This window comes from Acinonyx jubatus, chromosome B1 (assembly GCF_027475565.1).
Source record: "Acinonyx jubatus isolate Ajub_Pintada_27869175 chromosome B1, VMU_Ajub_asm_v1.0, whole genome shotgun sequence".
Lineage (NCBI taxonomy): Eukaryota > Metazoa > Chordata > Mammalia > Carnivora > Felidae > Acinonyx > Acinonyx jubatus.
The window spans coordinates 28,346,510-28,370,914 of NC_069382.1; positions in this window are offsets into that span (position 1 = coordinate 28,346,510).

The window sequence follows — 24,405 nt, forward strand, 5'->3', positions numbered from 1 at the left end:
TGAACCATGAGATCACAACCTGAGCCAAAGTTCAACACTTAACCAACTGAGCCATTCAGTCGCCCCTCTATAGGTTTAACAAAAAAAAAATTTTAATGTTTATTTATTTTTGAGAGAGAGAGCGTGAGTGGGGGAGGGTCAGAGAGATGGGGGAGACACAGAATCTGAAGCAGGCTCCAGGCTCTGAGCTGTCAGACAGAGTTAGATATGGGGCTCAAACTCACAAATGGCAAAATCATGACCTGAGGCAAAGTCAGATGCTTAACTGACTGAGCCACCCAGGCTCCCCCAAGATCACCTGGTAGATTTTAATCAATGAATTTGATGAAGGCAAAGATAGCACACAGATTCTGTAAAATCAGAGTGAATTCCAGTAAACTGGAAGAACCAAAATAATTCCAGCAGGCTTCAACAAATAAAGCCTAATGGGTACAAATGTAATATCCTACATTTGAATAAAATAAAAACTGTTAAAATCCAGGCTAAGAGAGACATGGTTTAACAGAAATACATGTTTAAAAATCACTTGGGGCGCTTGGGTGGCTCAGTCGGTTAAGCGTCCGACTTTGGCTTGGGTCATGATCTTGTGGTCCATGAGTTCGAGCCCCATGTCGGGCTCTGTGCTGACAGCTCAGAGCCTGGAGCCTGCTTCGGATTCTGTGTCTCCCTCTCTCTCTCTGACCCTCCCCCATTCATGCTCTGTCTCTCTCTGTCTCAAAAATAAATAAACATTAAAAAAAAAATTAAAAAAATATCACTTGGGAATTATTGTTGGCATGAACTCAGAATGAGTCAATGCTGTGATATGCTGCCAAAAAGGCCAGTATGATTTAGGGCAGCATTTAGTAGAATATAAGGTACAGAGTGAGGCAGCTGATGAATCCGTTGTACTGACTATTCCTTGGACATATGCTGTTGTAATATGTTCTGAGCATCATAGTTTCAGAGGGGAGCATATCTGAAACTCACCCAGAGGAGAGTAGTCAGGATATAAAGGTGGGGAACATAAAGACAAAAACAGTTGAAAGATACAAGAGTGTCTTACTTTGGGAAGAGAAGGTTTGGGGAGATATGAGAGTTGTCTTCAAATGCATTTGATTGTTTTGTCTTTGAGGTTAGAAGTAGAACAGAAACAGAAAAAGGTTGTATTTCTAACATGAAGCACTTTTTCAAAATAGTTTTACAGGTGTCTGAATTTTGAATCAGGCTGCTTAGCGTAGTCGTGAATATCGAAGACTTCTGAATCAGGAAAAATCAGACACTTTGTCCTTTAAAAGCTCTGTGATTTTTTTTTAATAAGCTCTGTGATTTTACCTCCTCTTTCAGACTCTCAGTTTCTTTAATTCTAGAATGGGGACAATAATAATAATAGTACCATGTTTATAGCTATTAGAAGATTACAGGAAATAACTCAGATGAAGTGCTTGCCATGGTGTATGGCACATTTTACATGCCCAGTATATGTGCAGCGTACTAAAGTACTGAGATGTGGTAAGAAAAAGAAGAAAACAAACACCCACCTCTTATATTGGCCATGGTTTTACTTCAGGAAGTAGGAAACCAAGTTCCAACTCAGAAATTAGACTTACTGCCTGAAATGTAGGTACCAGGGAAAGAGACTTTATCTGATGTTACCTGTAAGTCTACAGACCATGAAAGCTAATTCTAGAAAACTTTTCAGGTGTTATTTTTACATAGGTCTTGTGCTTGGATGAACTCATACAGTGAGTCCATGAAACGTTCCTTCTTGTGGCCAGTGTTTACGGAATGGCACGCATGTATGCAAATTTGCATCCTGCATTTTAGTATACACCCCATTTAAAATAACTTACCACTTTTTTTCCTCAAAGTATATCATGACACACACACATATAACATATAAAATGTGGTTGGAAACTACAAGCAGAGTTTATGTTGCACAGTCTTGCTTAGATAGTCACAATCACTTTCTGTAAGAAGCATGGCTCAAAAGTACTGTGAGGTACCATTTTACACTTGTCAGCAAAGATTAATATGATCTTATATCCTCTGAAAAGGATACAGAGCAGTGGTAAGTTGAAATTCTGGTGGGAGTGTCAACTGATATTGATATAACCACTGTGGACATTCATTTTGTAATATCTATTAAAATTGAAGAGGAACACACTCTCTGACTCAGCAAAGTGTGTGTGCAGAAAAAGAAACTGATAGAATGTCCCTCATAACATTTGATCTAAATGTTCACCAAATGGAGATAGAATAAATAAGTTATGATTTAGTCATCTGAATGAAGACTATACCACAATAAGATGAGTAAACTAGAAATACATTTGTAAACATGGATAAATTAAAAAAAATTGAGTGAAAATACCCTTTGTGGAATGATGTGTACAATATGATTCCACTTATACAGAGATTTAACCATAAAGCATTATTAAATAATGTGTATCGTTATAAATATGGAACCAATATATACAGCCATTCATGATGAGGTTTGTTTTGGAGGAAAGTAAGTAGAAGAAGGGGGAGGGATAAAAGGGGGGCTTAATTCTTTCTGTAATATTTTCTAAAAGAGGTAATTCTAAAGCAAATGTGGAATAAAGTTAATATTTGATAAAGCAGGGTTTTAAGTACATAGGAGTTCATTATATTGTTCTTTTCTTATCTGTATGTTTAATATATGTCAGAAAACTTTTTTTTTTAAGAGAAAAAAAAGCTCTCTTTTCCATGCCCTTGCTCATTTTTTCTTAAAATGGCTATGAGAGGTCCTAGGGGCCCATTGGGTGGGCCAAGAAAAAGAAAGAAAGGAAAATCGAGGTCAAAGTGCTATCTAGCAGTTATAAGTACTCAAAGGTCACTTATATATCTAGTGTGGTTTTAAGTAATACAATCATATCATGTCTTAAGATTCAGAAAGCCTGGGGTGCCTGGGTGGCTCAGCCAGTTGAGTGTCCTACTTCAGCTCAGATCATGATCTCAATATTCAAAGAGTTTGAGCCCTGCTTGGGGGCTCTGTGCTGATAGCTCAGAGCCTGGAGCCTGCTTCGGATTCTATGTCTCCCTCTCTCTGCCCCTTTCCCTCTCACACTCTGTCTCTGTCTCTGTCTGTCTGTCTCTCTCTCTCAAAAATAAGTAAACATTTTAAAAAAAATTTTAAAAGATTCAGAAAGCCTGATGCTGTTCACAGGCAGAGGTTTAATTAAGAATAAGTTTCTGTTGGGGAGGGGTATGAATGATACCTACAGACAAAGGCACAAGGAATGTCTCAGTGGGGGAAGCTTCTGAGGAGGGCCGTGGCAAGCGGGGGTCAGGGTACAAACACTGTGCACTTGGGGAGGTGAATAAAGGTGGTATTAAAGAAGGAATTGCAGATAAGAAAGGCAGGAAGGCCCAATTTGGCAACTTCACACTTTTCCTTGGAGTAATGTGATAAAAAGTACTCTAGAAAATCCAACTATCCGAACAAAAACACTTGGAAGTTTGGCTTAATGATTAACAAAGCCCATACTACTTTGATCAGTAGAATTGGGCTTGCCCAAATGTCCAGATAGCAACTTGGTCTTTTCTCCCCAGGGTCCTACTGAGCAGAGAGGGGATCCTATTCTGTGCTCTCAGGCAGCTAGTGGAGTGAATGCATTCCTAAAGTCAGGGGCTGCAGTTTAATTAGAATCCTTCTTCTGGCTTTTAGTGAGTGACCTTCATTCACTGTCTAGTGTCCTGGGGGAATAATGTTCCGTATTGAGGAAGAAATTGCCCTCTTTTACATGTATGAAAGGTTTTTGTATTTGAAACAATCGGTCTTGTATGTTTGTGTGTGTCTGAAGCAGAGTGGTCTTGAGGGCTCACGGTCAGTAGATCTTGTCATATAAAAGCATCATGAGCTCTTAAAAAATGCTATCTAAAAATTAAACTTTTCCTTGGAGTGCCTGGGTGGCTTAGTTGGTTAAGCATCTGACTCTTGGTTTTAGCTCAGGTAATGATCCTACAACTTTCGAGTTTGAGCCCCACGTTGGTGCGGAGCCCCTGCTTGGGGTTCTCTGTCTCACTCTCTCTCTGTCTCTGTCTCTCAAAAATAAATAAACGTTAAAAAAAAATAAAAATTAGAATTAAACTTCGCCTTAAGTGGTAATGCTAGAGAAAGAAGCTTGGGAATTTAAAGCAGGATTGGGAAGCTTTAGAGTTTAGATGTTTTTCCAGTTTGTATATTGTATGTATGTTAACGTTTAAGGAGGAATGGAAGAATTAGGAGAACATGAAGAGAGCTACAGAATTGAGGGGGAGTGAAGCTGTGCAAACAATGATAGTGTTGGAAAAGGCTCCATCGTTCCCTGACATGGGTAGAGGTTTATGCTGTAAAGAATCCCCATGCCATTATTTCTTTTTCTGCTTTAAAGAAAATTTATAGCTTCTTTTGTTTAGCCTGTACTGCCTTCTCCTGGTTGGTCTTGGATTAGCAGCAAGATATAACCAAAATAAAGCTTGTGTGAATGAATCCAGGTGTAACACAGATGCTGTGTGCCAGATTACACTGTCTGTCCCTCGCTATTTGCTACAATGCTGGTAATATATCCAGGCACCAAGGTGCTGCCTTAGAACATGGTGGTCTTGTTTCATGACTCTTGTCTTTGTGATCCCATGTGTATATTAATAAAATGTCTACTCCAAAATTGAAGAGGGCACATGTGTGCAAACTGAGGTGTCTATGAGTTGCTTACTTCTAAAGCAGAGAGTTATACAGGATGTTAGGCTCTATTAATATATTTAAGCTTGTGAAGGGACATTTCTTGTGTGCCCTCAGAGTGGATTCTAATTTTTTATCTATGACTTGGCAGGAGTGAAGTGAAGAGGCTAAAACTGTAGTCTCCAGAATCACAAAGAAAAGAAACCAAAAAAAAAGGTTATTAGTCCTTTCTCAGTGAGAATTATCCTGCTTAATTGTCAGACAGATTTTGATATTCTGAGAATTACACCTATAAAGTGAAAGAAAAGGGAGAGACTGAGAAAAAAAGAAGCAGAAAGAAAAAAATATTGTACAGCTTTATACATGCACGTGAACACACACATATTTATAACTATTTGTGTCTATATAAAAATGTAAATGTAAATTTACATGTAATGTAAATGTAAAATGTAAATGTAAACTTATATAAATATAAATATATAAATATATATATAAATATATATATATATAAAAATTGTACCATGTAGGCAATCTACCTGTAAGGAACTTAAAAGATGGAAAGAATTAGGAAATGCTGACACAAAGAAAAATATTGGGGATGAGGAGTGGGGTTGAGGTTGTCTCTAGCCTTCTGTTAGAGCATCCATGCAGTCAGTTACAAGTGCATTAGAGCGAGTGCATGGGTGTGGCTGGCCATGAATGAAAGTCTGTGTCCAAATAGTGGAAGCTTGAAAGCTTGAGCCAAGCCAAGAATAAAAAGCAGGTTGTGGCCAACTACACAAACTGAGGTAGAGTAGGAGCTAAGTAAACACTAGGAAAAACCGAAGTGGAAGTCAGAAAGCCAATGTACTTGTCATATGGGGAAGAAGCCAGTGGAACAGCAGAGAAATCAGTCTGGTTCAAATCCCAGAGAAGACTTGAAGTCACAGTGGGAGGAAAAAGTGCACACACTGGGGTGAGGCAGCATTTAACTTCATAGTTTCTTGTATTTCCAAGTGACCCAAGTGACTTTTAATTCCTAGCCCCTTCATGCACAAAGGTTCCACTCTTGGAGAGCCTAAAGCAACCAATGGCTCCAAAGGAATGTTGCAGGTAAGATATTAGCTGTTCTACTGAGGTAAGATGGCTGATAAATACGTGTACATTATATTGTAGGAGTGTGTGTGTGTGTGTGTGTGTGTGTGTGTGTGTGTGTATAAAATCATTATATCCAAGTAAAAGGTTGGATCACTTTGGTTTGTTTTGGTTTCTTTTAAGTAGTTATTTTGTATTTAAAGTCTTAGAAAAGAACTCCACTCATGTACTTTTAAACCAGAAATAAAGGTAGGTAAACTAGGAATAAATAATAGAGGCATAATAAGATAAGGTCCCCAGGATCAAACCTCAAACCTGGTGGCTCAACAGTCTGATATCTTTGCTAAGAATTGGTTTATGATCAGAGACTATTTCCACCAAATAAATGATAAGGACAAAAAGATCACCAAAGACACTCTACAGCAATATGATTACCTATTATTCCTTAAAATACAAAGATATAGGGAAAACTCATCTGTAGTTTGGTTTAAACGAAGCCTAGAACTCAGTAAATATTAGCTGACAATGATGACCTGAAAATCCTTTTGATTGTTCCAGACATAACAAACCAAACCTCATAGCCTTTCTTAGAGACAAAATGAAAGCTACAATAACTAATGAAGAAAAGTCAAGCCAAACAATGAAAAAATGATCCCAGTTAAAGTACGTGACCAAGCAGGTGGTTTCAGTTTGAGTAGGAATATTTGGTAGCTAGGAGCAAGATGAAAATGGAGTATTAGCAATTGTCATTTTCCTTCATAGTTAAGATACGAGAAACCAATGAGATATTCCATAGCCAGAGAAGGCACAGCCTCTAATTCTAAGAGCCAATTTATTTTACTCTAATTGGAGAGGTTGGAAAGACTTGAGGTTGTTATTTTAAATGTCTTTTGCTATTAAACTGTGGTTAGGAAATCTGCTCAGCCAAAATGATGCTAAAAGAGCATTAAGTTTATGAGTCACGAAAGCCAGAATGATTCCAATTAGTTTCCTGCACTTTAGCATGATAGAAGTCTTTAATATACAATGGGACACTGCTTTAAAATTGATACAAGGCAGGAGATCAGGATCTTGGCTTTTCTCCCCACCTTGATTATCGACCAAGTATAAGGTTAGATGAGCTATTGTGTTGATTTATTTGAAAGATTCTTCTTCTGTAGAATGAGGTTAACAATGGGCACATTTGGGTCTCCAGGGGCCACAGAGTGAAGTCTTTTATGTATAAGCAGCAGGAATGAAAGCAATGCAGATCTGACTTCCTCTTAGGCCCTTATTCAACTTTCCCTCTTCCCTCCCTCCCACCCTTCCTTTCTTCCTCCATCCCCACCCAATATTCCTAATCCTCCTCCTCCCATTTTTACCTTTCAAAATTATCTACAAAATGCAGTTTAACCTAATTCCATCTGGCCCCAATATTCTAAGTGGGAAATGGCATCATAGGCTATGGAAGGCTCATGCCTTAAAGCATTAATTTGTTCAAATTAAATACTTACATGCATGGATTTCCGGGAGCCCTGGAGGTTATTAACAGTCTGTACCCTCAAGGTTTTTCCATTTGTTTTTTTTTTTTCCCTGTCCCACATATTATTCCACAGCATTCAGAAAAGAGCCTTGTATCACTTGTGAAGCATCAGTCAAGTGCCTAGGAGAGTATCTGGCTACTAGGCCAATGAGTCTTACATAGTACTTCTCTTAACAGAAAAATTTAAAAGGCAAAGGATTTTCTTAGATCTCTGTCATCAGAGTGGAGGAAATGGCAACTTTAAAAAAGAAAACTTTTAACGTTTATTTATTTTTGAGGGGGGGGGAGGGAGGAAGGGGCGGAGAGAGAGGGAGACACTGAATCTGAAGCAGGCTCCAGGCTCCAGCTGTCAGCACTGAGCCCACAAAACCCTGACACAGGGCTAGAACTCACAAACTGTGAGATCATGACCTGAGCTGAAGTCAGATGCTTAACTGACCGAATTACCCAGGAGCCCTGGAAATACATTTTTTAATGTGCTTTTTGCGCCAACTGTAAAAGCAATATATATTCATTTAATGAAATGTGTACAATGCAAAATAGTACAAAAAGGCAGAAAAGACCATTATAATCTCACAACTGAGGGAAAACCCTTCTTGATCTTATGTCATGTTTCCTTCCAGTTTTTAAAATAATTTTCATCTTTTGGGGGCACCTGGCTGTCTCAGTTGGTTACGTGTCTGACTCTTAATTTCGGCTCAGGTCATGATCTCACTGTTCATGGGTTCGAGCCCCGTGTTGGGCTCTGCACTGACAGTGAGAAGCCTGCTTGGGATTCTTCCCCCCCACCCCTCTCAAAATAAATAAATAAGATCATTTTCGTTTTTTGGATAGAATCATACACTACACACTGGTGTCTTGCTTTTGTCACTTTATATTATATATCAAACATTTTTCCTGTTATTAAAAATTTTTAGTAAATTTTATTTTTAGAGATAGTAAATAATTCCACCATGTAGATGGTTCATAATTTACTTATCCATTTTCTAATTCTGAATATTTAGATTGTTTTTATTTTTATATTATAAAAAACTAACCATTTTTATGCGTATATCTTGTGACATTACTGAGACTCCTATCTGTAAATGCAGACTTACTTGAATCAAAATTTATAAATATTAAGACTTTTGATACATGTTATCAAACTGCTCTTAAGAAAGGTAGAAACATCTATTTGAGATGTATTAACACCATGGTTTTTCACTGGTGTATTAATTTACAATTTTATTATTTCTAAAGTTGAATGTATGTTTTTTTGTTTTCTTATATTTATTGGATCTTTTCATTTCTTCTTTTGTGAATTGCCTATTTGTCTTCCTGACCCAATTTTCCTTTGGGTGTTCAACTTGTTCTATTAATTTTGTAAGTCATTTATTTATCAGAGATAATATACTTGTTAAATACATATTTGTCTCAAATACGTATTGCCTCAGTTTGTTATAACTTTGATTGTTTTGGATTTTTAAAATAGTTTTTGTAGTTGCCTATAGACAAATAAAAATTTACATATGTATGTAGTTGTCCTTTCAAAGCCCTCCTCCAGTCCAGTGTTTGGCAATCATTAATCTAAAACTATTGACTTAAAAATAAAATGTTTATTTTGAGAGAGTAAGAGATCACATGTGCATGAGTGTAAGTGCATGCGAGCAGGGGAGGGACACAGAGAGAGAGAGAGAGAGGGAGAGATACACGGAGGGAGAGAGGGAATCCCAAGCAGGCTCAGCACTCTCAGTGCAAAACCCCATACAGGGCTCAGTCTCCCGAATTGTGAGATCATGACCTGAGCCAAAATCAAGAGCCAGATGCTTAACAGACTGAGCCACCCAGGCACCCCTAAGAGTATTGACTTTTGAGAAGAATGTTATGGCTTGATGTCTTAGATGGATATTCTTCTTTATATTACTAAAGTATTATTCTGTAGTTGGTTTTCAAGAATTTTATTAGGAAAAGAGATAATTTGGCCCCATGCCTTTCTAGCATATTTGGAGATGCTTATATAGTTTTTCTTTTTTGACTTAATGATGTGGTGATTCAAGGTAATAAATTTCTCTATGTTGAAACATCTCGGCATTCTTAGAGTATACCTTTGCTTAATCACGATTCTTTATTCTTTTAATATTCTTTGTATTTTGATTTGCCAGTATTTTAATCTAAGATTTTCCTAGATATCCACAAGGAAATTGATCTGTAGTTGCTTTGTCAGATTTTAATATGTGGATAAGGAATATGTTTGTTCCATAAAGTGATTTGAGAAGACAGCCACGTTTTTCTATGGTCTATAATTATTTTCTCCTTAAAATTTTTGATTGATGAAACAATTAGGTCAGGTATCCTTGAAGGGGTGGATCAGGGGACAATTTTATACCTTTTCCACACCTTTCAGTTTCTTCTGCAAATAATATTTTCAGGCTTCAATATCTTTTGGAGTTGGTTTTATTATATTTTCCTCCCCCACCACCAGCCCCCCACCCCACTTTATTTATTGGTGCTTTCAGCAATACTGATTACCTGTTTTGTACCAGACACTATTTGTGGTCAGAACAGTAGGAAGAACAAAGGAAGACAGAGGTGAACTGGACATAAAGAGTTCTCATTGCAGTTCTGGTTCCTTGGGACATGGACTCAGAGGAACCTTTGACATTTGTGTGTGGAGTACCTGTGAATGTGGGGGCCAGCAACTGGGCAGAAGGAGGAATGAACTGTGATATAGTGGCAACAGAGGCTTCAGCTGATGCTCTAGGGTGCTCTAGGGCTGGGATGGCTCTTCAGAGTTTCCCCAGTTGCATGCATGTGCTGCCCCCAGGAAGGGAAGTGTGACTTTGGGTGAGGGGGCTCCTTTGGGCCTTGCACAAATCCAGCTCCTGGACATGGCCTCCATATGCATTCATATTCCTGGCAGTGGGTGAGATGGGTGCCCCACTCCTGAAGGTGGGGGTGGGGGGTGTCTTCTTTGATTCTATATTGATTGATGGTTACAACTGCAGCATTACTTGTACTGTTTAAGAACCCTCCTGTTTACTGTGATTTTGTCCCATTGACCATCCAATGTTTTGTTGTCTTTTCAGCCATTCTCTCTTTCTCTCTCCCTCCCCATCCTAGTCCCACCCCCTGCTTATCCTGCTTGGAGGCTTGTCTATTTTATCAGTATTTTGGAAGAACTGTCCAAAATTAGATTTATTTATCAATTTTACTAGACGCTGTATCTTTAAGATCTTCTTTTGTCTTTGTTATTTTTTTTCCTACTTCATTTTATTATTTCCCTCATATCTAGAGTTGAAAGCTTAGCTTATTTAATCACTTCACTTTTAATAAGAAATATGTTAAAAACAAATTTTCCTCTGAGTGCATTTTAGACAGTATTCTTTACATTTGTATAAGTATAGTTTTCACCATTATTTTTACATTGTGTACCCATCTCATTTCCTCCTCAGCCTTGAGAGTACTTTAGGAGGAAATTCTAAAATGTCAAAGTAATTCTTTTTCTGCTTTATTTTGTCACAGCCAGAGGAAGTGATTTGTAATATTTCCAAAGCTGGAGATTTCTTAGGATTTTCTCTGTAGCATAATATGCTGAATTGACTACTGTCCTCTCAAAATTCATGTTATTAGGGACCTCAGAGTGTTACCTTCTTTGCAAACAGGGTCTTTGCAGGTACAATTAGTTAATATGAACTCAGATTAAGATAAGCCCTACATCCAATGACTAGTGTCCTTATAAGCAGACCAGGGAACACAGAGACACATAGGTAAGAAGGCCAGGTGAAGACAGAAGCAGAGATTGGAATGATTAACTAATAGCTATGGGATGCCAGGGAATGTCACAAATGCTGACAACCACCAGAACCTAGGAGAAGGCAAGGGAGAATACTCTCCTAGAGCCTTCAGAGATATGCTAAAGGCTCTTGCTAATATTATTTTTAATACTTCCCTTAAATGTGTAATAATTTTTTTCTTATACACAATGGTACAATATTATTTTGGTGCTTAACACTTAATGGAAATTGTATTTTTATTAGTGGTTATTATGGTTAGTAGTGGTATATGGTAGTTGTATTATTTTACATACTATCATTATCCTATACTTGATTTTGTCTCATGTAGTATTTACTTAGAATTACTTTTATCTGCCTTTAATATTTGACCATAGGTAGCTTTTTTTGACAAAAATGCTCTGCCTGTTCGTAAAAAAAAAAAAAAATCCTCTCAATATGTTTTGGTTGCTTCTATTTTATATGTAAGAGTTCACTCCCCATCTCTCCAATTTTGTAACCAAATAGGAGACTATTTGTCTTTTTATTGGGAAGCTCATATAATGTTCATTTACCTAATACCAGGGTCATAGCTGACATATTTGCTATAGTTGGTGTTAATTCTGTTTGTTTTTTGATACTTTAATAGAAATGCCTCCCTAGAAGTTTCTTTCATTTTCTATCTATTGTCCTTGCTTTTATACTGTCAAATGTTTTGAGAAGTCTATATTTCCATTCCACGAAATTCAAAAGTTTCCTCAAATTGTGTTTAATATGTGATACTTGAAGGGTTTTCTTTTGGGTCCTCCTCTTTGACATATGAAATCTAGGACACCTTTCTTTTCTCCAATTCCACAGCATCCACTACCTTCTCTGAGTTCTCAGTCTTCTATACTGATGCTCCTGTATTTTAGACATTACCAGTTGTACTCACATTATTTTTTAAATATCATATATCTTCTCTTTGAGGACGTATTTTGCTTTACAACTTTATATCCAGACTTAAAATTAGACTTCTTAGACTTAATATCTCTTTTTAACAGGCCTTAAGGGACCCTATTAGCTCTGTTCTCTTGGTCAGTTGGAGTGCTTCAAGGAATTTCTTTAGAGATGTTTTCTGAGTCTTTTTGCATGGCTGAAATGCTTTATATTTTGAACTTCAATGATAGCTTGAATTTTGCGTAATTTAGTCCTGACATTTAATATTGCAGAAGAGAAGTAAGAGATTAGGCTGATTTTTATTTTTCTGTAAGAGGTGGTGGGTGGTGGGAGGTGGGAAAGAGGTAAGAGGTGGTTAAATGAATTCTATCATTATCATTGTTCTTGCTGTTCTAAAATGCTATCATGAAATTGTTAGGTGTAACATTACTTTGATTTTTCTTGGAAAATAGTAGCCTCTTTTGATTTGCATATACTGGACTTCTGTATGTTTAGAAACATTTTCTTCTACTGGGTTGCTGTTACATTTTCTTCCTTTTGTTCGAGGTTCTTCTCCAGAGACAACTATTTCTTTCTATGAGACATCTCTCATAGAAAGTACCATATGATGTCACCTTTCTCTTCATCTTTTATATTGTCCATATTCTCTACAATTATTTTAATCTGCTTATAGTTTTCTTTTGCATGCTGACATGTCTTTTTGAGTTTGGCTTTCACCTTTTTACTTTGAATTTTTCCATCCATTCTTAGTCCACTGCCCTCCATGTGGGATTTAGTTAATTGTTTGTATTTTGTGTTTAGTTTCTTGAATGTTTCTGATTGTTTTTAAAAAGGTTTTATTTTTGAGACAGAAAGAGAGTGAGAGAGAGTAAGCTGGGGAAGGGCAGGGGGCTGGTGGGGAGAGAGGATCTGAAGCAGTCTCCACCCTGACGTCAATAAGCCTGAGGCAGGGCTCGAACCCAAGAACCATGAGACCATGATCTGAGCCAAAGTTGGATGCTTAACCAGCTGAGCCACCCACATGCCCCTCTGATTGCTTATTGAAAAATCCCTCAGTAAATCCTTATAATGGGCCTATGAAAAAGATATATAAATTATTCTCATAGATGATGAAACTGAGGAACAGACTAGATAAGTAAAGTGCCCTAGGTCACACAGATAGTACTTGATAAGAGTTGGGGTTGAATTCAGAGCAGACTGACTACAGAGCCCTCGTCTTAGCCATGGTCTGATTTTGCTTCTCTACTATTAGAGATATATAACACATGACTTAAGTATAAGTTATAGGGAGATAGAATGGGCGTAAAGGTAGATCTACAAAAGAATTTAAGAGTTTTGAGCATAATACAGTGATTCAGTTTGTTAAATGTCCAGAGCAAAAGTGTAAAAATTGATAGAACATTCAAGACAGGGAAATGCTGGAATTAAGATTCAAAAGTCTTTGAAACAAAAGTTTCACTTTTAATTTGCCTGGTGGGCCTGTGTTTCCTACATGTGAGATGTTTTAAGTTTCTGGAGCCCAAAGGATAAGATAGAGAATTCAGCTCAGGGTTGGGATATGGGAAGTTGAACTAGCAGGGAAGAAAAAGATCCCATAAGAAGCTCTGGGAAGAGCTTTTCTATCTAACGAGGTTAAAACTATTGGCTGCTATGTGAGTGAATACAGATTTGAGGAAAAATATATGCCCAGTGTTTATTTCTTTTCAGTTCAAGATTCCAGTGCTCTGTGGTGAAAATAACACATGTCTGCACTGAAGGGGCAGTCAAATGTAAAAGTCATTAATGCCTCTGGAGTGTGTGTGTGTGTGTCTGTTAAGCAGTGGTAGGAACTCAAGAAGAAAGCTTTGTTTGTGGAGTGTTTTACTTCACCTTATTCTATGTATTAAGAAATACGGAGAAGGCTACAAGCATATTTTGTCTTGTAGGTAATAACAATGTAATTCCCTTAGACTGGAATGAGGAACACTTGGCATGAGGAACACTTAAAAAAGAAATATTTAGTCTATTGGAGCTCATAATCTGATTAGGACTAATTATATTATCAGTATAAATATAAACGATCATATCATTAGAAACTATAATTGCCTAATAATGACTTGTACTCATGCAGTGATTTTTGTTAAATCTGAGTTCCAGCTATAGGATTATTCTGCCAAATCTAGAGACAGAATTTAGAGTCAATTACAGTCAAGTCAGTGGCTCTTATTTTTTGGTGGCCCTGAGTAAACTTACCAGTACCATTTCTTCATGAATGGGGGGCCCTGGATTCCTGGCATTCTTATACTATGTATATTTTATAACAGCCCACTAAAAATTTGGGCACTTTTTCATTCAAATTAAGCTATCCATAGATGAGTACTAAAGGGAAATGACAATAGAGGTATATTAGCATGGAAATTATATTACTCTTCAACATTGTCACAAGGGCCAATTAAAAGAAACTTTTTGCAGATTGAAATTCATCCCCTCACCACCTTAGTAACATACAAACAAACAAGCAAACAAACAAAAACAAAATAAACAAACAAAACCCAGGGACAGGATATTTTTCAGGAATCATACACAAAACTAACAGAGGCACCAAATGTCCTGACAACTTTCTAGCAAGCTCCTCACTAACATGCTGCTCCCCACGAGACCTCTTTTATCTCATCTGCCTCTATTTTTTTATTTGTATGTTTCCTGGAGGAAAGTCTTAGAGATCTTATTTGGGAGACCAGATGTATGGGAGTATTTATTCCTCAGCGAGTGAGTTGTTTGGTAGTACAAGAAGCAGGGGGAATAGTTAATTTCTCTCTGTCTTTGGAAAATTTGATGGCTAGCAGCCAATCCTTATAGAGAGGAAACAAATGATGTATAGTAAGTTCTGTTTGGAAGACTGCAATTCCCCCATTTTCCTGGTCTATTTATAATATTTTAGTGCTTCCACAGTGACCAAAATGAGACTGGGTCCATAGGAGCCTGACTGCTTGGAGGCATTCTTTGTTCCCAGGTTTTAGGTGTATGAGTTGTTAAAAGAAGACTCCCTGAGGATCTTCCATAATAAGCCCAATTTGGAGGACATCCAGGATGAACCCATACATCGAATTCTGAATTAGAATGGGTAACATTATAGCAAAACTCCAGAGTATTTCCTAGAACATTAAATATTTTTGTCTGGCAGTCACATCGGCAAAACCCCAATCTCATTCCAGCCTGATAAAGCTATTTTTGCAGTTGATTACCATGCCAAATATTTTCATTCCTACATGCTCAGTTCCTTTCCTTTCCCACTATTTGTAAACTGCTGGGGAGGTGTGTTAACAACATTGGATTTCAGTGTCACATGAAGTGTAATTAAGGATGGTAGGAGGCAGGAGTTGGGGGAAGGTTGCTTTGTATGTACACTTTTTAAACTCCACTTTTACTTTTTAAAAAATTCTTTTTATTTATTTTTAAGTGTTTATTTTGGGAGAGAGAAAGAGAATGGGAGCAGCGAGGGGTAGAGAGAGAATCTCAAGCAGGCTCCATGCTCAGCCTGGAGCTTGTCATGGGGCTTGATCCCACAATCACGAGATCATGACCTGAGCAGATATCAAGAGTCAGACACTTAACCAACTGAGCCACCCAGGCATCCCTAAAATGCTTTTTAAAGAGGTAGATAAGTGTATGAGTTTGGGCTCTAAGTTAAATATTGTTTGAACTCCCATGATTCTGTGGTTGTGTTTTATCAGGTAAATGGTGAATTAGTTACCAAGGGTTGTTATAATGAGGTACCACCAACTAGGTAGCTTAAAACAACAGAAAGTTATCCTCTCAGAGTTTTGGAAGCCAGAGGTCTGAAATCAAGGTGGCTAGGGCCATATTCTTCCTGAAGGCTCTAGGGGAGAAGCCTTCCTGGCCTCCTTCCAGCTTCCAGGAGCTGCCAGCCATCCTTGGTGTACTTTGGCTTATAGATAAATCACTCAGACTTGCCTCTTTCCTCACATAGCTGTTTCCTCACTGTGCAAACTTCCCTCTTCATATAAGGAAACTGGTCATAAATTGGGACCCATCCTAATCCAGTATGGCGCCATCCTCACGTGATGACATCTGCTGGGATCCTGTTTCCAAATAAGGTCGCATTGTAAGATAGCGGGAGTTAGGACTTCAACATATTTTTGCGGGGGAGGGGGATACAATTCAATAACAAACGGCAAAAGGGAATGTTTTAGGTTTGAATTTGCTCAGAGAAGGGTCCCTGAGCGTTGTGGGATAGTTATCCATCATATTTAGCACTTTTCCCTAGAAGCCTCAGAGAGGTCAGGATGGATGGGCCTGTTTTGCCTTTAAGGTAGGCTGCTGCCCTCTCCCATCATGAAAGCCAACACTTTCTAGTTGAGAAATGTGTTAGCCCAGAGTCTTCAATAAGTTGCAGAGTTCACACAGCTGATGCTGAATGGCTGAGAGTGAAGTCCACTGTTGATTGACTCCTGGCCTAGGACTCTTCTGTTAATGCTAAGGGGGTGAGCACTGGGTGCACAACAGATCTGCTGATGACCCAGGAGAGCAATGACAGCTTGGGATGCGTCTTATCACACTGTGATTTGATGAAGTTTCTCTTAGTCCACTTTGTGGCTAGGCACCTCAAATGCTTCTCTGAAAGAGGTCACATATTAACAAGACGAATAAAACAAAAGCTCAGGCTGTTATCTCTCGTTTGGGACATGTACATTTTAACGGAACAGACTGGGCTCCATCCCAGACCTGAGGAATCAGTCTCCAAATGAGTCTTGAGAGAATCTATATTTTAGAGCACACCAGGTAACTCACATGATAAGGGCATGTTTGGGAAATATTGGAATAGAGGAATCCTGACTTCTGAAACAGTAAGGAGCAGTATTTCGTGCAGGGATTTTAGGTAAGAATCAGGTAGGATGTTGGAGGTGGGGGTGGGGAAAGTGGAAAATTAATTATTCAGTGCCCTCCAAGGATTGCCAGAGTCAGATGCATAATTCTCTTTGTGCTGAGTTTGAGGCCTGGTGTCTGCCTTAGGAGGGATCCGAAAGAAGCAAGTTCTCTGGGCTCACGGTTCTTGCATCCCTCTTAGGAGAAGAGGAATATATTTAGGTCTGCTTATTAAGTACAGAGCCTGGGGTTTTTGGAGATTGGAGGACCAATTTCATATTGAGGGAGGTTATCAGAGAAAATTCTAGCCTGCCTTTTCTCCTTAGTTATATTACCTGCAGTCAGTGGTTATGCACTCTCTTTTTGTAAAGAGTTGCTCATTATTTGTTTTGTACCTAAAGTTATAATCTAGTGTCTGTGACAGCACATTTGATTGCTTTTAAATTAAGGTGATAGGAAAGGCAAAGAAATGACTAGGGGAAAAAATCTGGAGGACAGATGACAAGATAACAGTGTTTTTGATTCTCTCAAAATAAACTTAGTATTGAAAAATGATCCAAAATCATTTGCTTGAAAACCACACTTACTTTTGAGTAATATTTTTGTGAGATATTTTAAAATCTATTTTTCTTTGAAGGCTGGTATTCTGAAATTGAATTTGAAGTCTACTTAATACCAAAGCATGACATATTTTCTTTTGCCAGGCTTTCTTGTATTTTCTCTTCTGTTTAATTTTTACAAATTTAATTTTCATTATTTCTGCATCTTCAAGATAGAAATCTCTGTGATTTGTATCTGAATGGGATCCCTAGTAAATAGTGATGCCTTTTCCTTTATTGTTTCCTTTTCTTTATATCTGCTGCCCTTCTTCAGTTTCATCCCATTTAATAACATTTATTAAGGGTCTCCTACATGCCAGCACTGTGCTGGGGCTGACGCATGAGGTGCTCTGCTAAGGAGCACCAGGTCGTGAATGAGAAGGACCTGGAAAGGGATCATGTCAATGTGTTATGAAAGTGACATGTTGTGCACTTTGTTAGGATGCTAGGGGAGCACAGATAAGACCAGTTGGCCATAGTTGGGGGGTCCAGGATGCTTACTGGAACCAATTACACTTGAGCTGAAACATGAAGTATGGGTGTGGGTTAGGTAGACAAGTGGTTGGGTGGAACATTTCACCTATACCCGCTATAGGGAAGAGAAAAGCTTCCTCTACCTTCTTAAGTTCAGTGGTTAGGCCTGAAACAAACAAACAAACAAACAAAAACAAAACAAAAAACCAAAAACAACTAAAAAAGACAGATTAACAAGACAAAAATAGAATTTATTAACATGTGCACTGTGTTTACATGTCAGAGAACTCAATGATGAGAAACTCAAAGGAGTGGTTAGAATTTGGGGTCATACAGTCTTCACAAAGAACAATTAATTTGTAGAGAAGTGATGAGACAAAGGAAGAACGTCCTAGGCTTCGAGGGGCAGCAAAACTGTGGGAAGGTTACTACATGGGGGTGACTAATGAAGTAAAATTTGTGTCTGTCCATGTCCCCACTGAGTTTCTGTCTTCTTTATGGCCATGAAGCTTCCTTGCAAGAGGAAAGTTTAGGCAACCCTCATTTGGCAGAAGTTTCTCTTCTTAGATAAGGGAAGCTCTGGGAAGACTTCTTTCTGTATCTGTCAATTCTTTTCTTTTTTTTTTTTTTTTGTTAAGTTTATTTTTTATTTGTCTTGAGAGAGAGAGAGAGCACAAGCAGGGGAGGGGCAGAGAAAGAGAGAGAGAGGAGAGAGAGAGAATCCCAAGCAGGCCCCATGCTGTCAGCATGGAGCCCAATGTGGGGCTCAAACTCATAAGCTGTGAGCTCATGACCGAGCCAAAACCAAGAGTGGATGCTTAACCAAGTGAGCCACCCAGGCACCCCTGTATCTGTTAATTCTCATTTGCCTCCTTTTCAAAATAATTCTTACACCCACGTGGCATATTTTGGGGTGGCATATTGTGATTTCCTACGTCACATGCTCCACCTTGGAATTCATGCTGCGATGGACAATCTGTTCCTGTATAAGCCACACCCTCCACTGATTACATCCCATCCTATCCTCTTACTTTTTCAGAGACTTTGGTCCTGCAGTTGGTCCTTCTCCATCCTGCAGTAGCAATTCATACTACCTGCTGGGTCTTCTGCATAAGAATGCAAATATGGCACAATATCTCCTTTCTTTCAAGACAAAACAAAACTTTCTTGACCCACATCTTCCCCTAGCTACTGTCTCATTTTTCTGCTTCTTTTTGCAGCCAAACTCCTTTTTATACTTGATACTTATACTTTTTATACTTTTATACTGACACTGATACTAATACATTGTCACCAACTACCTCCCATAAGGCCAAAGTGAATGGTCAATTCTCAGTATCAACTTATTTAGCATCAGACGTTGCTGTAGTAGGTCACATTTTGTATATATATTCTTTCCTCATCTTCCAGGATGTCATGTACTCCTGGTTTTTTATCCCAAGACTCAGGATGACCACTGAAAATCAGTCTTTTTTTTTTTTTCTTTTTTTTTCTGATTTTACCTTCTGTTCTGATCTGAATGTGCAGTCTTGGCCTTCTCTACTCTATTTTATTTATTTATTTTTTTAAGTGAAGATTTTTAAAAATTTAAATGTTCACCTATGAGAGAGTGAGTGTGAGTGGGGAGGGACAAAGAGAGGAGGACAGAGGATCCGAAGCCGGCTCAATGCTGACAGCAGAAATCCCGATGTGGGGCTTGAACTCAGGAACCACGAGATCATGACTGAGCTGAAGTTGGACACTCATCTGACTGTGCCACTCTATTTATACTTATCTCAGTAACTGAATAAATACCGTCTCTGATGACAAACAAATATATATCTCCAGATGGTAGTGTGCTAGTTAATACTTAGTAACCAGCTCTCTAGGGAAAATAAAGCTCAAATTTGAAGCATTTGCCAATTACCGTGGTGTAAATACTCCCACCATGACAGATTTCAAGCTCCCTCCGTGATGACGCTGAATGGGGATTTGGGAAGAAATGTGAAGACACATAGATGTAAATAATCTCAAGAGTGTAGATCATAGCAGAATGTAGTAAAAGTAACTAGAAAGCCATGAGTTTTGAGTATCTATTACCTATGTTTTTAATATAATTTAATTATAAGTTGATCTTAATTTTTTTAATTTAAATTTATTTTTTATTTAAATTCAAGTTAGTTAGCACACAGTGTAGTCTTGGTTTCAGGAGTAGAACCCAGTGATTCATCTCTTACATAAGACACCCAGTGCTCATCCCCACAAGTTCCTGTCACCCATTTCCCATTTACCCCATCCCTCCACCCAGCTCCCCTTCAGCAACTCTTAGTTTGTTCTCTGTATTTAAGAGTCTCTGATGGTTTGCCTCTCTCTCTGTTTTTATCTTATTTTTCCTTCCTTTCCTATATGTTCATCTGTTGTGTTTCTTAAATTCCAGATAAGAGTGAAATTATATGAAGTTTGTCTTTCTCTGACTGACTTATTTTACTTAGCATAATACACTCTAGTTCCATGCACATTATTGCAAATGGCAAGATTTCATTCATTAGTCTGGTTTCTCTTCAGATCATATAAATCTTTTGCCTTTTAATTTAATTTTTAAAAGTGGTTGTGTTTAACACCTGGTTTACAAAATTCTTTGAGAATTGGTATGAGTCCGCTTCTACACAGTGTTGTCTGGAGCCTCGTGTTTTTTTCGGGCTCATCATCTGTTAGGTGCTGTCGACTACTGCCTGCCTTATGTGACCACCTTGGCTCAACCATAGGCTTCTCAGAATTAAAATGTCACAAGTAAACCTCTGGGCTTAAAATCCCAGATTTTAAAATCCTCCTAGTTCTAACAAACCAAAAGCTTAGAAATTTCATCCTTGAAATTTCTTTCTCACTTACACCCCCTTGTCAAATCTAAGGTAATTTCCATGGGTATTACTTTAAAACATATCCCAGTTGTGACTTTGTATCACATCCACAGCTCCCATTCAAGTTCAAGTCCACCCTCCTCCCCTACCCAGAGTACTAATAGACTTCCGAGTGTCTTGCTTCAACTCTTACCCTACAGTCTTGTCACTTCACAGGGGAGAGAATATAAATGTGATCATCATATTCCACTGCTGAAAACTTCCACCTACCGTTCTCTGCATTATATAGTGTGCCTTCCCCCCATTTCGGTAGATGAAAACTTCATGCTCCCATGTGAAGTTGGTCTCTCTCATGTTCTATTGGAACCTCTCCCTGTTCACTTACTCAAGCACAGTGCTCTGGTAATTATGTGATGTCTAATATTATCATTTTTCCTCTCTACAACATTAGCTTCACCAGCCTACAAACAAACAAACAAAATAACATAAAGCAAAAGCAAGCAGTGGCCAACTTTCTTGTTTATTTCAGTGTTGCCATAGGAATTGGCAATGATCCCTGGGACTATGTTTCTCTTCAGCTCATGTCGACAAGGTTCCCAAGACTTCTGTTCTCTGGGGAAAATGATTTGGGAGTTTGTGTCTGAATGGAATTTCCCTGGGATTGTGTCCTAGAGTGGACTTGTGACTTCAAATACCATAATGGCCTTTGTGGCAATGCCATCTCCGGGGAAAAGTTTGCTAATGTGAGTCTTATTTTAGAGACTAGGCCTTGGTATCTTGTCCATGCTATAGCTTTGGGTTCCCAGCCTTCTCATTTTCCTTTTTAAGATGATTGGTTAAGAGGCAAGGACATGGTCTTTGGCAAGGTGTAAGGTGACAACCGATTCCTGCTAAAGAGAAAATGGACATAACCAAATATATAACTTAGTTATGTACTGTGACAAAGACAAGACTGAAAGAAGGAAGGATAATGCACTGTTTCATTGCCAGGGGAATAAGAGCTTTAATAAAGGCGAAGTGTTTTAGTGGGAACAAAGAAGAGTGGCTAGTGTTGAGAAGTATTTAGGAGTTAAATGACAGAAGTTGGTAGAATATGGAGGATGAGGAAGCAGGACAGGTCCAGAGGAACAACAAATTCTGATATGGCAGCTATGTTTACAGCTAGGTCATTACCTGAGATAAAGAATAGAGTAGGGGGCAGAAGGTGGTGAATTGGACTTTAGAAGTATTGAGCTGTTGGGGTATCTGGGTGGCTCAGCCAGTTAAGCGTGTGACTTCAGCTCAGGTCATGACCTCACAGTTTGTGGGTTTGAGCCCCACATCGGTCTCTGTGCTGACAGCTCAGAGCCTGGAGCCTGCTTCGAATTCTATGTTATCCTCTCTGCCCCTCCCCCACTCATGCGTGCTCATTCTCTCTCCCTCTCTCTCAAAAATAAACATTAAAAAAATAATAGAAGTGTTGAGTTGTTGGTGCCCAATTATTATTTCTGTGGTAATGTAGCTCAGGAAATAAGCTAGGGTTTAGTCATCAGCATTTATCGGTGGTTTCTTAACACATAAAAATGTATACAATTATCTATACAAAGATGTGAAACAAAGGGTATTCAGCCTTTGTTATTGTGGTACATTTTCAACAATTAAAATTTCTGGCAGTATACATATATTTTTAAAAAGAGATACTGGCCTGTAGCCCTCTTTTTTTTGTAGTGTTTTTATCTGGTTTTGGTATCCCATAGTGCTGTCCTCATTGAATGAATTTGGAAGTTTTCCTGCCTGTTCCATTTGTTGCAATAGCTTGAGAAGAATAGATATTAATTCTTGTTTAAATGTTTGGTAGAATTCACCTGTGAATTCTAAGAGGGGGCGGGTCTGATGGAGAATGAGGGGGTAGGGCCTGTGGTGTTAGCAAGGTTTTTGCAAGTTTGCTGTGGGAGGGCACCTGCAGTGGCCTGGGAAAACTCCCGCCGAGGGTGGGTTGGAGGGTGTGGGCTCACAGAAGAGGGCAGGGGTCAGGTTAGTAAGCTAGGTGGAGTGTTTGCACTGCCCTGCTTCCTACATGTGTCCCTGAATCTAAGCTGGAGCATGGGACAGGTGAATGGTGCCCGTCAGCTCTTTTGTTCTTGGAGTGGTGTCCCCAGGATCCCTGCCTCTCCAGTGCAAGTTTTGAGATTAGTAAATAGATCTTCCTGTGTACTTCAGGCGATTTTCAAACCACTGCTCCCACATTGTATCTCCAAGGGGCATGCTGTTGTGCTCCTCTTTATGGGTGGGAACGCATTTTCCTATCCCTTTCCTGCTCTCCCAGAGCCAGGCCTGCTGACTTTTGAAGTTCTAGATGTTAAGCCACATGATTGTAGAAATTCTCAAAGTTAAACCCCTTCTGGGTTTAAAAAAATTTTTTTTTCAATGTTTATTTATTTTTGAGAGAGAGTGAGGTGGGAAGGGGCAGAGAGAAAGGGAGACACGGAGTCTGAAGCAGGCTCCAGGCTCTGAGCTGTCAGCACAGAGCCCGACGTGGGGCTCGAACCCACAAACCGTGAGATCATGACCTGAGCTGAAGTTGGATGCTTAACCAACTGAGCCACCCAGGTGTAGCCCTAAACCCCTTCTGTTTTTAAGGCTAAATATTATGGGCATTCATCTTCCCGGTGCAGGTCCCCAATGTTTGAGGTACTGGGCATGGAGAATTCCCCTCTCCCTTCTCTGTGCCTATGGCATCCCTCCCTCCCAAGGATGGTCCCCTGGGTCAGTTTGGCTCCTGACCACGTCTCAACCTTTCCTAACTTTTTGATGTGGCCTCTTTTCTATACTTAGCTGCAGAGAATCTGTTCTGCCAGTCTGTGGGTCATTTTCTGGTTTTTTTATACTGAGAGGGGTGTTATCCAGGTGTATCTATGGGAAGAAGTGAGCTTGGGATCCTCCTACTCTGCCATTTTCAGAAGTCCTCAGAATTTATCTGTAAATAATACATTGTTTTTTACAGTCTGTGTAAGAACTTTCCAACAGTGTACTTCTCAGTTCCTTACCACTTTTTGTGATCTTGTTTTTTGTCTTTTACTTCTTTAAATCCCACAAGTAGATTGCTCTTATTGTTTGAAAGTTACCTTTTAGAAAAGACAGCATGCAAGTTTTAGTGATGTCTTAAGCTTTAGTAACATAATATAAATGCTTCAAATTGACAAGACATTTCAAAGATTAAGAACTTAAAGTGTCAATGTGATTCTTGTTAAAATTCAATATAACCATCATCTATGCTACTCATTATTTTAGCCTGATTTGGAATTTGAAAAAATTTTTTACTATCTGCTGCTCAGTAATCAAAATGGTCAGTGGCCATTTGTAATCTCAGACTTAAAATCATTCAAAGAAAATGTTTTGGTAGCTACATGATATCTACATGGTAATTATGGAGTGATCTAATGAAATTATCTTTTCTTTATGGGACCTGAAGAAAAAGCCTAATGAAAATTAATCAGGTGATTGAGATGGCCAAACGGGACACCTCTTCTACCCATTTATCTAGAAATGGTCATATACAAAAAATTAAAAATAAAAAATTCACAAACCTAAATAAGCATTCAAATTTAAATCAATACACTTTCAAAGGAGTCATTTGTAAGTGTGTAACACTTATACTTGTGAAATTATTGAAGCTTAATACTGCTCTAAGAGTTTTGTGATGCCA